The following is a 15,384-nucleotide window of genomic DNA, read 5'->3' as shown; positions in this document are numbered from 1 at the left end:
ACCTGGGACCCTTGAGTCTGCAGGCCGACGCTCTATCCACTGAGCCAAACCAGTTAGGGCAGGAATTTTCTTCATGACCAGCTAGATATTTGGTCAGGTTTTATAAATGTGTTGAACAAGCCTACTATAGCGGGTAAAAGCAGCAAAGAAGATCTTGCTAGAATGTAAGAATATTCTCTCTTCGGGCTGATCAAGTCCATTCTGTGTCTTGCTGGTTAAAGCAATCTCGAATGGATTGGTGCAGGGAAGTGCCCAGGTCCCTTAGAAGCCACTGTAAGGTTTTACAAAGATGCTGGTGATTTTGCAGTGTAAGCATTCCTAATAATAGGCCGAGGGTTTTAAACTGAGAAGTTTGGGCCCAAGGGGAAAATGACACTGTGGTTATTTTGAATTATTGAAGAATGACATGGTCCATCTAAGAAATATTTTAGGTGGAGTTTGCAACTTTAGGTGCACAAACTACTTGTTGTTATAACCACTTTAGATAAGCATATGTGTAGGGAATTATGGCTTTGGGATCCCAAAGTATGGGCTTGAGTCTTGCATATAACACTTACTAGTTATGTGATCATGTTGTATTTATATTGTCTAAGTCTTAGTTCCCTCATTTGGGAAGTGTCAACATTCAGAGCATCCACCTCATAAGGAAGCTACAAGGATAGATTGCTAGAAGTGGCAGATGGCATACAATGTTATCTACATAGAAGAACATTGGAAACACACTGATAGTCCAATAATAGGTGAATGGTTGAATCAATTATGGTATAGCCATATGCTGTTCATTACCTTAACTACTATTCCTTCACTGATATTACAGCCACCTCAGATCCAGAACTATGAGGAAATCTTAACTTGGTGGAGTGAAAACAATAATTATAATTACTAATCTATATATATAAAAAGCCAGCGACTGGAACGACCGAAACGACTGGTTGCTATGATGCTCACTGCGGCCAGCAAACCGGCTAATTGGGGGGTGGGGTCTGCTGGCCAACCTGCAGCCCATCCCCCCATCCGGCTCCGTCCCCAATGGGCCCCCACCACCCCCATTGGCCCACAGCTCCTCACGCCCCCCCCCCCCCCGCCAGCCTTCCTCCTGATCACCCCCCCCTGCCCCAATAGGAGGTGGACCCAGCCAGCCAACCTCCTGCAGCCCCTCCCCTTGGCCAGCCTCGCCCCTGATGGGCCCCTACCACCCCGATCAGGGGCAGGGCCAGCTGGCCAACCCCCTGCAGCCCCTCCCCCGGCCAGCCCCACCACCCCATTAGCCTGCGGCCCCTCTCCCTATCCAGCTCTGCCCCCAATCAGCCCCCCTACACACACCAATCAGGGGTGAGGCTGACCAGCCAACCTCCCATGGCCCCTCCCCCAACCAGCCCTCCCATCCCAATGGGGGGCAGGGCCCGCTGGCCAATTGCCCGCAGCCCCTCCCCCCAGCCAACCCGGCCCTGATCGGGCCATCATTGGGGCAGGCCCGCCGGCCAACTTCTCCCCATCTCCTCCTCCCAACAGGCCTGGCCCCGATTGGCCGATTGGGGCCGGGCCGGCCAGACCCCACCCATGCATGAATTCGTGCACTGGGCCTCTAGTATTTATATAGTGTTTATATGCCAGGTCCTTATAAGTACTCATTCATCCTCAGAACAACTCTACAAGAAAGACTGTTATTATCTATACCCACTTTACAGATAAGGCTAGATTAAAAAACATGTCCAGTCAGTAAGTGGCCAGGCCAGATTCAGGTTAAAGGGATTGGGGACTTGGTGTGCAGTTAGGAAGTAGAGTGGGCTAAAGATGGCTCTTCCAAGTGTCATCTAGCTCTTAGGATTTCCTAGACAAATGTAGAAAGACTTGGCTATGTTGCAGATGAACGAAAGGCACCATTATTACAGTGTTGGCATTATAGCAGCTGGCTCGACATACAGATGGAAACTGCTATATTGGGTGTAGAAAGCCCTTCAAGTATCAAGACTGGCAGCCAATGACTCTGCAAGCTCAGTATCCAATTACAGACCATTTTCTGCCTGCCTGCTCGACGCTGCCTGCCTTTATGGAACACAAACTGTGACGTACTGAAGGAATCCAAGATAAATTTATAAAACATCATGTCAAGCTCTTTCTAGTCCCAGTATCCCCTGGTGATCCAAGGTTGGGGTCTAAAAAATAGAACAGAACAGAGAAGAGGAAGCAAACACCAGCTTACCACAGATATATGTAAAGTGAAGGAGATATTTTTGTTTAAAAGAGAGACAGCTGAGGAGGAGTTATTTGATCCCTGCTGCTTGAGGGACAGTAGGGAAAGAAGGTATTTTTGTGATCACTCTTCAGCATTCCCTGTGCTGCTTGGCTCACACACTCACAACACAAACCGAGCTCTAATAATACATTGCAACCAACCACAGAGATGTTGCAAGCATTATGCACAGTAGTGTCTAACATCCAGCTCCCTTTTGATTACTTCCAGGCCTCTGACATTTAGATTGCTGCACATTTCTTCTAACCTCAGAGAACTCACAGTCAACATCTAATAATCATGAGCTGACATATCAACTCTAAGGAATTGGTGTTGTTTAACTGTGTTTCATCACCTTTAGGGTGGTAGGGTGAATGAGCACCGTATTAGGCGTCCCAAGACATGGGGTTTGGGATTAAATCTAACCTTGTCACCCACTAGCTGTGACCTTGAATATGTCACAATCTCAATGAAGCTTCTGGCCCCCTTTCTGTAAAATAAGGATAGAGTTTTGTGTCTCCAGAAGCGGTTCAATTCTGTGTGAGGTCATCAGTGAGTTCTGGCTCAAAACAAATTCAAAAGGGAATAAATAGTGTCCACATTCCTCTGAGTGAAATGAGCAGGAAGACCGAGAATGGATGTTCCAGATGCTTGTCATGTTTACCCATCCCCTGGGGATGGCTCAGAGTCCCCAAAGTAAGTCACACATCCCTTTTCTAAAAGGAAACGCGAGAATGTTAGCATGCATTGAATGTTTTATTTTTTTAATCTATTTTTTAAAATATATTTTATTGATTTTTTACAGAGAGGAAGGGAGAGGGATAGAGAGTTAAAAACATCGATGAGAGAGAAACATCGATCAGCTGCCTCCTGCACACTCCCCACTGGGTATGTGCCCGCAACCAAGGTACATGCCATTGACTGGAATCGAACCTGGGACCCCTGAGTCTGCAGGCCAACGCTCTATCCACTGAGCCAAACAAGTTAGGGCTTAATCTATTTTTTAATTACAGTTTACATTCAATATTATTTTGTGTTAGTTTCAGATGTACAGATTAGTGTTTAGACAATCATATACTTTACAAAGTGATCCCCCCAATATTTTAAGTACCCACCAGGCACCATACACAGGTATTACAATATTATTGACTATATAGTCCCTATGGTGTACTTTATATCCCCGTGGTTATTTTGTAACTACAATTAATACTTCTCAATCCCTTCACCTTTTTCACCCAGTCCCCCAACTCCTTCCCCCTGGCAACCATCATTCTGTTCTCTGTATTTATGAGACTCTTTCCATTTTTGTTTGTTTGTTTATTTTGATCTTTAGATTCCACATATACGTGAAACCATATGGTATTTGTCTTTCTCTGTCTGACTTATCTCACTTATCATAATACCCTCTAGGACCATCCATGCTGTCACAAATGGTAAGATTTCATTCTTCTTTATGGCCAAGTAATACTCCATTGTATATATGTACCACAGCTTTTTCATCCACTCGTCTATTGATGGCCACTTGGGTTGCATCCATATCTTGGCTATTGTAAAATAATGCTGCAATAAACATAGAGGTGCATCCGTTCTCTCAAGTTAGTGTTTTCAATGTCAGATGCCTCTGCATTGTTTTTATTTTTAAAGATCTCTACGGCATCTTCACTAGCAATCAGCGCATCATTGGAAAATACAAACATGAATGTTTTTTTAATCTCACCTAAGTCTTCACTATACTAAATTTTATTCCATTACAGCATGCTTGAAATTTTGTGGGTTTATAGGTTAGGTGAGCAAGTGCATACTTTTTGAGCAAGCTAATGTAATGTGAAAGAGTAGTTCTGAGTGTTTCCCTCACTTGTATTTGTGGGTGCCCTTCACTGTTAACTATACCTGCCCCACAAATCACTAATGGACTGTTTGCAAATGCCTGTTTGCCTCCTAAGGAGGCAATGTGTTAACTGACAGCCTTCTGTGTCGAAGGCCTCATGCAGAGACTCGGGAAATGCGTATCTGGATATTTTTTTTTTTTCACAAACGTCTTAACAAATTCATGGAGTCAAGTCTTAGGAAAGGAAGTATGTTTGGTAGCTTGAGCCCGATGCCCATACAGGCGCTGTGTGTCTGCTGTGAAAGACCAAATATCATCCCAGCGGACCTGACCTAGTTGAACATAAATACACCATTGAGGAGCAACTGGCTTCAGAATTAATGAAATTTATAAATAAGTAGGATGGCCTTGCAAAGAGGCTATACTTGAAGTGCCTCTTAATTAATTTTTAAAGCAATGCAGCAGCCTGTGTCTGCCCTACTGGTGGCAAAATCTGTGAAATGAAATCGTTGTGTGGAAGGCAGTGGGATTGTTCACGTTTTGAAAGATTGGAAAATGAATTTAACCCAGGATAGGATCCTAAGACACAGCCTTTGGTAGGATGCTCATCCAGCCTAGGAGCTGGAAGTAAGGTGGTGTTTTCCCTGTTTATTTATAAGTTTGCGTACTGTGTTTGAACGTGCATCTGAATTTCAGTTTTTGTTCATAGAGTATACTCACTGGTTTCACTGGCCTGCCCCAACAGCTCAGCTCCGTCTGCATCTGAATTGATCACTTATTAAAATTTAGAGAGCTGGGCGGCCTCTCTGCTCCTGGACCTGCTGGTGAAACTCATTAAAGAATCAGTCACCAGTGAGGGCATCCGTCCCCAAGGGCTGGAAGGAGAGCATCCAGATCCTCACTTCACTTGAGAATATTATCTGGAAAAGAGGAATATTTTTCAGTTCTTGCTCACCTAAGCTGAATTTTTGAGATGTAACCATAAAAGCTGAGGCTGAGAATTATAATTAGGTCCTTGGTATAGACAAATTATACAGTGTCTCTTGATTTCTTATTTTAAATTCCCCCTAGAAGGTCACTGGATACAAAGACAATCTCTGAATTTATTGAAGGGAAAGCTACAAAGCTGTTACACGCAGCTGCATATATGCCTATTTGTATTTTACACTCTCCACTGTCCCCGAATAACAGACAAAATGGAATTCAATCTAAGACTTTCTTTACTGTCTTTTAAAGCTTTTTTTTCAAGGACGTATTTCCAAACAATGATGAAAATATTTCTAATTCTGAAAAAGAAAAAGACAAAGGTCCCCACATGTGCCTAATTATATGGTCTTTTCTGCATTCGCAGTGGCAAATGTTAGGAGTACGTTTCATGTGGCAGTTCACCTGCATGAATGTAGACGGGACCATAAGTGTCTTTGCAGGTAACTACCCTGCTGATTGCTATGATGTAGACGGGACCACGGCTCCAATGTGAACCCAGTCTCAATGCCATGCTGCATTTTGAGCTATTTTCTAGGTGACTCAGTAGGTCTCAACCTGGTGTCTCAGTTTTGGGTTCCGAATCAGCCAATACCATGACGTTGCCCCCAGACAATGTGGACTTTGGGCCCTTCTGACACAGAGAGGTGGTACAATGTGGTAAAGGCCAGTCTGCCTGTGTGTGAATCCTGGGTCTGCTACTTGGTGGCTGTGCAAAATCACTTAACTTTGGGGGAGTATAAATTCTGATCTTAAAAAACATGCAAAGAGTGACATCTACTTCATACCGTATGAAATTAAGTTGTTTTTTTTTTTTTTTGGTAGAAGGTAATCGTTCACATTTTACAAGATTAGAAAATGTATTTAACACAAAAGGAAATCATAATGCAGGACCTAATATTTTTGTGTAAGATGGTGATCACCCTAAAATCTGATCATTGTGGCCACTTTATATATGGTTATGTAAATAAAGTAAATTAACTTTGTAAAGTGGTTAGAACAGTATCTGGCACATAATCAACATTTTGCTAGTGTTAGCTATTAATAAATGTGGGTATGTCCTTATAACAGTCAAAGAGCCCCTTGCAGAACTCATAATTGATAAATATAAAATATTAAAAAATTATTTAAGCTTTTCAAAATTATACTTGTCAGGCATGTTGCTAGTTACCTAATAGCCCTTATCTCATTAAAGACTACATGATTCCTTGAGGAATATATATTTTGCTTTGTTAAAAGAATTAAACAAATATAAAAGGAATAGATATTTTCTATTTCTATATGTTGACTGACTATCCATTGATAAAAGTTACATTTCATTTCTTAACTATTTCTTAAATACCACACATATCATCATGCTGCATTCTTGTCAACTTTTTAAAAGTCGTTTCTCATGTAAGAGTTCATTTTTTTGTCTACCCATTTGGGGAGGTAGTTAGGTCAGGAACAAATAAGACATTACTATTTCCAATTTTTATATGAGAACACTGAAGGCTTATGAAACCAAGGCGATGTGACCATCCAAGATCATCAAACAAGTTTATGGTCCAAGGCCACAACCGAAATCCAGCCTCAGCCCCTTGACTGTGCCGTGCTGTGGCCCCTATCTTCCTCATCACACATCCACTGATAGTCATTTCCAAGAATTGAATAAAGCCACCAGCTTTGCATGATTTCCAAAGCTATTGATTGTTCCCCTAATCTTCGTTCATCTTGTGGATAATAAATCCATTTAAAGACAAGAAGGATTCGGTGTTCAGCTGTGGTCTGCTACACACATGTCCACTTTTCTTACATTTTCTTTGAACAGAACACAGTAAAATCTATTGTACAGCTCACCGGCGTGATATCGCTTTGATAGACACTGAGTGACCTAATATACACACTCCAGTGTACTCTAATCTGTGGTCTCCCAGCTCCCACTCGGCAGGAATTCTGAGATGTTGATGGAACCCCGTGATTTAACAGAGCAGCCGGGCTGCCCTTTCACCCCTCACACTGGTTCTGACAGCTGCCTGCCATGTGGAGAGAAAACCTCACAGGCTGAAACCCTGTCGCAGAGTAAAGGTCCTTGAATAAACATACAAGCAGGATCATGCTAGCACTCTCAAATTAATTTTTTAAACTGAATTTGTAGTGGGGAAATTTTACAGCTGAAAATCCCCCGTGTGTGCCAAGTGCCTCCTCTCTCTTTAAAAATAAAATAAAATAACACACAGTAAGCCTGGTCTTGTCCACACTTAACTGAGTAACCTGTCTTTTTCAAATGGATTAAGCCATTGACCAACACCCAGATTTTTCTACCTGGAAACAGTACCAGGCCTGCCAGAAATCACGGGCAGCATCTCCTGGGTTGGTGAGAAAACTCGCTGTGTGTTTAATTGGTCACTTTAACCCACACTGCCTCTTTCCTTTTATCAGAATATTCTTCAGGTGGAAAAGAATGGAAGGAGGCTTTAGGCACAATGGCTCCCATCCTAAATATAAAGTTGGTTTTAAAAAAAAAAATCCCTCCTCGGCCCAAATAGCATTGTGCTTTATAATTCGTTCTTTTCACATACAGTTATCCTGGCTAATGTTTTCCTGCTGAGCTGCCATCATCTTTTGTCAAGCTGTCAGGGTATTAAATTGATGCCCCTTCCACATTTGGATAGAGGTCATTATCCTGTTGCCTGGTTGCATTGCCTCTGCTGAGCAGGTTAACTGCTGAGGCCTTTCATCTAGATAAATGTTTCGCCAGCACTTTTGCTCTGTGATGACATGAGCTGTTCCTCAGAGGTCAAATCGTGATTCTCTGATAAGTTGTTCCCTGTGCGTTCACAGAGAGGGAGGGGACTGGAGCTCAAATTTCATCATGGGCCTAAAAATAATGGTAAATGCTCCCCAAAATACTGGATTTGGTGCTTTTTTAAAAACACGCACTTATGGCTAGAAGAGGGTCAATGGGGGGAAAAGGAGGACATATGTAATACTTTCAATGATAAAGATTTAAAAATAAATACATACATACTTATGTATTAATTTTATTTGCAGAGAAAAACCTTTGCTTTTAAGTTGTTTATTGTTTCAGCATCATGAAAGATTCTGCTGTGTCAGAATCTATCCTTTAGTTCTGAAAACGGGAGAAATTAATGTACGTGTAATAGACAATGTGCATTCTTAAGTTGCAGGTTTCTAATGTTAAAATAATATTTAAACTTGTTTAAAGACCACAATATTAGGAAACGTGGTACTGTCCACATGCGAAGACAGTTGTTAAGTGGAGACATACAACTAAATCATTTGACTTTAGTGAAAATTGATTTGTTAAAAGTAACTTTAGTTTGCTTTTATTTTATTTTTTATAATGAAGAATATACCCACTAAAAAGGGAAACATGATTTTAAGTGGTTATATTATAACCAAATAATTTTTATAAAAACTTGTTTTTGAATTCCTGGCTTTCCAACCCAATTTTTTTATTGTAGTAAAATACATGTAATATAAAGCTTATCTTAACTAACTTTAAGTGTACAATTCAATGGTATTATAGTCACCATCCATCTCCAGAACTCTTTTTTATAAATGTGGTTTTCCAACTGAAGCAGACTTTATCTTCACGACTACCATAACTAGTATTGTTATATGAGCTAAAAGATGCTTTTTTGAGTAAATGGAATAAATTTTAAACAAATCTTTTTTAAAATGCCACTTTATAGTCTCTCTTAACATGGGTAAATAATGACACATGGAATTAACTTTCTAAGTATGTACTGAATAATTTTAGGCCAAACTGCTTAATTTTAAATCCATGACTACTGCATTTCTGATTGGATAATATATTTAGTCTTAAAAATATATCTTGTTTTTAAAAAATGTGTGCTTGTATTTTCAATAATTGGACTAGAATTTAGATTGTTGTTTTATTAAGGGTCAGTTATGTGCAGTCCACAAACTTTATCATAAAACAATATTTAAATTCTGTCTAGAGTTACCATCTTATTATTGAACTTGGAGTCAATGAGGCCAAATACACTGATAAATTTATATTTGTTTAGTAATTTAAATATATTTTTATTGATTTCAGAGAGGAAGGGAGAGGGAGGGAGAGAGAGATAGAAACATCAGTGATGAGAGAGAATCATTGATTGGCTGCCTCCTGCACGCCCTCTACTGGGGATTGAGCCTACAACCTGGCGTGGGCCTACAACTGAATTGAACAGGACCCTTCAGTCCGCAGGCCAACGTGCTATCCACTGAGCCAAACTGACTAAGGCTACACTGATAAATTTATTATTCAGTAATATGCGGTAAGTGGTGCAGAAACAAACATGAGCGAGACTGTTAGAGCTGGCGTCAGGGGAAGATTTTTGCATTCCCATTGCTATCCATGAATTATATCACCATCAATACAATTGCCCAAACTAAAGAGCTCAGCACCCTCCCTGACTTTCCCTGTCTCTGAACCAGACATTGAATGAGCCACCAAGACTTGTCAATCCCTTCTAAACTGTATCTCAAAATCCATTTTCTCTTCTACACTCCCCATTGTCTTCTAACCTTGTCGAGGCCCTCTTTATCCCTCATCTGCTTCCTAACTTGTTTCTCTGCCCCTTTACTCCTGCTGCTGTCCCTTACCTACATCCATTTTCCTCACTGCTAAGAGAGTTTACCTTCCAAAACACCAATCTGATCAGTTGATGTTCCAGTGGGTTCCATTGGCTAGTGGGTGGAGTTTAAAGAATTATATAAAATCTTTATTTTAAAATGTCAATATTTTCAGTAAGCCAAACATTACATCCTTTGCTGCTATTTAAATTTATGATAAAATTATCCTATTTCAACGTTAAAATACACAGAGTACATAGTTTAACTAAAATATTTATAAAGTAGTCAAGCCAAAAAGGTTGATGATTATTAAAGTGATCAGATTGCAATCCTAGAAATGCCAAGTAAATGTATAGAATATTTATCCCTTATTCCTTAAAAAGGGTTGTTGTTAATGTTACTTTTAGTGTTATAAATGGATAAGTAGGCAAAATTACTTTCCTCTTAGTTATGCAAACAACTTATATTATCCAAAGACTAATCAGTAGTCACCCAGGACACAGGACTTCTGCAAATCTCTGTAGTTGGGCCTAAGCCAAAGGCCCTTGCTAATCTCCAGTGGGTACAAAATTTACTGGGTTTCTTATGTAAGCACATGACTTCTCTTCCCAACTTTATTAATTCCTGTCCTCACTGCTGATCTAGCACGAAAGAAGCTGGGGCAAGAGTTCAGTGTTCTTATTTGGAATTGCAACTACATAGTTGAGAAATCAGTGACATCCAACATTGTCATTAACTATACAGCTCTCTAGCCCTGAGTTTTTTTAGTGCACTCAAATACCAGGAGCTGATGGATGTTGGCTTAACTATGTAATAGGATCCACAATCTTCAGATTCCCCTTGTCAGCTGAGCTGCCAAAGCACAACCGCATGATTAACTCCATCAGACGTGCCCCTTGAGCAAACTTCATTAACATTTATCATGAAAGATGCTCTGCTAGATGCCTGGAATGCAAAATGCATTCCAAATTCACATCACTCCTGCCTTCAAGGAGCTTACTTTTTGTTGTGATGAGAAGATTAAATAATGCAGTTTATGTTGTAGCTATTAAATAGTCGTTAATACTTAATGACATATTTAAATATGCTCTATGCCTATTACTAAGTGAAAGAAGCAGGTTGCAACACAGCTATGTATAGTACAATCCCATTTCACTAACTGAAATATACTCAGATATGCATAGAAAGAAGACAGAAAAGTATAAGTTAAATATTAACAATGTTTCTCTCTTGATCAAGTAGAATTATGGGTGAGTTTAACTGCTTGTTTGCTCATTTGTAACTTGTACAATGAGAGGATCCCTTTGGTAATGAAGCTGTTGTCACTGAGCCTGGGAATGAGTCTTGGTTTTGGTATGAGGCTACAGGCTGTGGACAAGAGAATAGACTATTAAGACAAACAAGAGAACCCACTTCTCTTAAGATCATTTGTGGAGGTCAGAGCATAGGTAATCCTACCTGTAGGGAAGGCCAAGCATCCATCGCTCACTCACATCAACCCAGAATCGGGTCTGTGTTTTGGGGCAACAAATTCCAATCTTGCTGGGAAGCCAGGAAGGATTGGAGATAGGAGCGAACCGTCTCCTGTGGCCTTGGCCGTCCACAGTCTACAGGACTGAGTGCCTGGAGGAGGACCAGTTAGGGTCTGTGCATACTGCCCTAGCGCCCTGTTATCTGCGGCCTCTGCCCAGACTGCTCTCATTTATTTCCATTGCTAAAACCTATTTTTATGCTTTTGTACTCAGAGGTTTAGGGGGCAGAGGTTAGTGGAGTGGAGAGAACTTTGTCCCATAGTGAAACCTGGCTCCAGCCCTTACAAGCTCAATCACCTGGCTGGTCCCTTAATGGTTCAGTTTATATCAGGAAATACCTTTAAAGTGGGGATTGCACCACCTGCCATGCCTTCTCTTGGGAGAATTTGAGAGACCAAAAGGAAAAAATAAATGTGGATGGAAAGCACTTAAAAAAAATCTGTACAAATATAAAAAATTTGTATTAGAAAACCTAACTTTACATCGAGAGAGATTACCCAGAGATTCAGTTTTTATTAACATTTTACCAGCTCCTATTTCTTTGAAAACGTTGAGGAATAAATTTTGCACCAGTGAGGGAAAGCGTGTGTTCATTAGCCCAGCTGAAGTGTAGCTTTCCAGGGCATATCTGTTTACACACGACAAGTAAACACCAGCTCTGAGATTCATGCTGCAAACCTCTAATGCTTAGCTGACTCTAAAGGATCTAATCAAAGCTACAGGATATATGATTCAAAGGCAGATTGTTTCCATTCATTTTATGAGTAATTTTGTTTTTGTTGGCTGAAAACTAAACCGGGGCAGGAGTAGTGCACCATGGAAGGGAGGGCTTCTCCCAGGGTGTATCTCACAGACGTGCCTTACTACATAGTCACATAAGCACATGTGTGCACACAGACCAGCCACTGTGACTCATTAGAGTCAAAGCTGGGTTCTTCTCCCCCTACAAGTCAGCTACCCCTCTCAGTTTTTCCCTGCGTCTTGGTCCCACAGTGGCTGTAAGTCTCCTTTCATCTGCATTACTATCAGCCTCCAAGACCTGCTCATCTTTATTTATTTATTTATTTATTTATTTATTTATTTATTTATCTATCTTTTAGGGAGAGAGGAAAGGAGAGGGAGAGAGAGAGGAATATCGATTTGTTTCTAATTTATGCATTCATTGGTTGATTCTTGTATGTGCCCTGACCAGGGATCAAACCTGCAACCTTGGCATAGGGACGGACGATGCTCTAACCAATTGAGCAACTGCCAGGGCTGAGACCTGCCATCTTTGCTTTGAACAGTTTCTTGAATTTCTTCCCTCGTCTTCTTTCTCTCACCTCATACCTGTGTTTCTGTATGAGTTTCTTCAGGCTCAACCAATCAAACAACAAACATTTATTGAGTGTTTGCTCTGACCACAGGCTCTCGCTTCTTCCCCTCCCCCCTGAATGATGACACATAATAAGTCTTCCAAAATGCTGTTTGCATCACATCATTGCCCTTCTCGGGGCTCTGAAGTGACCCCTTATTTTTTCCACTACGAGTCTGGCCTCTTCTGTTTGAATATCAAGGCCTTTTACACTCTGACTCCATCCTACTAGAATCTACTGCAGTTCCACTTTCTCTACTCAGCCAGATTCTGTGTCCATGTCTTATTTATTCCTTTTCTCCATACAAATTCATTGGACACCTGCTATATGCCAGGCACATTGCTAAGCACCTCAGAATAAGATATGGGTCCATCAATTAGAAGCTCTAAAATTCTAATGTAAGAAATACGTAAGGACACAGTATAATATGATATGATCCAGGTTTTATGAAGGTTTGTACAACGCACCGGGTAAGTTCAGAGAAGAATGTGACTGCTGATGCCACCTGAGGAGGCAGGCTTATGATTTCATCCAAAAGGGCCAGGGAAATATCAAAATGGGGCCAAGGCCAGACCAAAGGAAGGGAAAGATGAGAGCCAATAGCTGGTGTACCTACCTAGCATTACAATCCACATTTAAATCCCATGAACAGGGATAGAACTTCAAATGAGGAAGGAATCAAGAGTCGGATAGGAGGGGCGTCTGAAAGGGACAAGAGGGTGGGTCCTGGACAGTCCCTGAGAGCAATGTTAGAATGTGAAGGGCTTGTCTTCATTAAATAGGTATTTGGCTTAGAAGCATGGAATTTGTGGGATGAAGGCAGTAGTGGGAGCCAACACATGGAAGCATCGTCTTACTAAGGCTTAAGCATAGAGTAGGTGTTGGAAATGGTATGATAGGACAGGAAAGTTGGGGTCAGGTTGAGAAGAGCATGGATTGCCAGCCCTAGGAGCATGGACTTTATCCTGTGACCATTTGGGGGGGGGGGGGTGACCATCAGAAAGGAGGTTGGCCAGGCAGCAGGGTTGGAACAAGTCATGGGTGAACAAATGATTGACTCTCCCAGCCACAAGTTGTAGGAGAAGGGGACATCAACCTAGGAGAAGGGCACATCTTTTTCTAATTTGCGTAAAAGCACATATATGTTGCAAATGGTAGCCCCAGTTCTCATATGTATTGTAGGAAAAGGATTCTAGCAAAAAAAAAATGTTCTTTTATGGATTCAGTTAATGTTTACTGAGCACTTTCTATATCCCACACAGCATTCTAGACCTTGGGGACTCAGTAGTAAATAGACAAACACATCTCCACCCTCAGAGCCCAGCAAAAGTAAGTGATGGTGCTTGAAATAAAAAAATAAAAAAAACTAATTAGAAAGCTATTGCCCTTTCCTTACCCAATTCTACCCATCCTTTCAGCTCAGTTCCACCACCTTCCCCAGCTATAGCTTTTAGTGATGTTCGTCCCCAGAGCTTCCACTTTTATGACATTTTTAAAATTCAATACTTAACCTTTTTCTGATTACAGACATAACATGCTCAGTACACAAATTCAAAAATAATTACAGTGTGTGAAGAGAATATAGTCCATAATCTCACTCACTAAATCCATTAGTACATATTTCTCTAATATTTTACTTCTCTACAGCCACCAATATGTCATTGTCATAATCATCTTCATTTTTATCATTACTTTCTAATTTGATATATCTCTTTCCTCTTTATCATTTCAATTTATCATTAGTGCCTTGAATAGATATCATTACCAAAAAAATCACAAAATAATTCTATTTGAATATACAATGCACAGTATGAAACATATTTTACTTCTTCCTTCATTTTCTGAACAATTTTCCCTTAAGAATAAGGATATTTAGCAAAACTTTAAACAATGTTGATTAACCCCAGTGTCAAACAGGTCTAGTTTTTCATTGCAATTATCAATTATTAGTATCTCACCCAGCCACAGTTATGGAGTCAGCAGTTATATGTCACATTGTGTGTGTGTGTGTGTGTGTGTGTGTGTTAATTACACAAATAATTAACCAATACATTCTTATTGGAAAGTATCCAAATAACACATAAGACTAGTTAATAAAACTTGAAAGTTTCCACTCTGCAGAAAATCTTGATCTCCTTCCCAAAGGTAACTACTGTTAGCAGCTGGTATATATCTTTCCAGATCCTTTTGGATATACCTGACATTTCATGCTTATATTTCAAGCATTATTATTACTTGAATTTTACTTATGTGTACTCTCCACCCTTCCTTTTCCTTATTGGAATAAAGAATGGCAAAACCAACTACCCCACTAGGATTGCTTTGAAGAGTAGGTAAGTTAGAGTTTTTATGCAAGTACCTCTGATTCAAATTAGACATGATTGGCATTATATCACTCAGGATAGACTGGGTTTTGTTCGCTACGGCTTAATACAACAAATGTGTATTTCTTGCTCACACTTTATATCCACTGTGAGTCGCTGGGGGACTCTGCTCGGTGACACAGGTTAACAGGCTGCATCTCCACACAGGCTTCCTCAGTCACCTTGGCAGGGGGCAAGGACACAGCAAGATGAGTCCTGGCCCTTAAAGCAGTCACATGAAAGTGTGTATCTGATTGGTAAGAGGAGGTCGAATGGCCATGCCTAACTTCTGAGGGAGCTGGGAAGGACATTCCATCTGAGGTCCAGAAAGCAGAGAGCTGGAAATTAGTGAATAGTATGAATGGCCACCCTAGAAATGTTTGGGAACACTAGAGATGATGTAAAGCATTTCCAATGCAGGGTGAAAAGTCATTCCTTGTTTTCTTTGATCCCAGAGATATTCAAGAACGATTTCCAACAAGTCTGTGGGGACAAAAATGCC

The 15,384-nt window shown here is 40.6% G+C and overlaps 1 protein-coding gene across 1 annotated transcript in view; it reads left to right on the top strand.

Moving 5' to 3' along the window:
* CDK14 (cyclin dependent kinase 14) overlaps positions 1–15,384 on the top strand; it is a 516,006-nt gene that overhangs the window by 480,955 nt on the left and 19,667 nt on the right. The gene's annotated exons all lie outside the window — the stretch shown is intronic.

This window comes from Cnephaeus nilssonii (assembly GCF_951640355.1).
Source record: "Cnephaeus nilssonii genome assembly, chromosome: 12".
Classification (NCBI taxonomy): domain Eukaryota; kingdom Metazoa; phylum Chordata; class Mammalia; order Chiroptera; family Vespertilionidae; genus Cnephaeus; species Cnephaeus nilssonii.
This window is presented reverse-complemented; position numbering and strand designations above follow the sequence as displayed.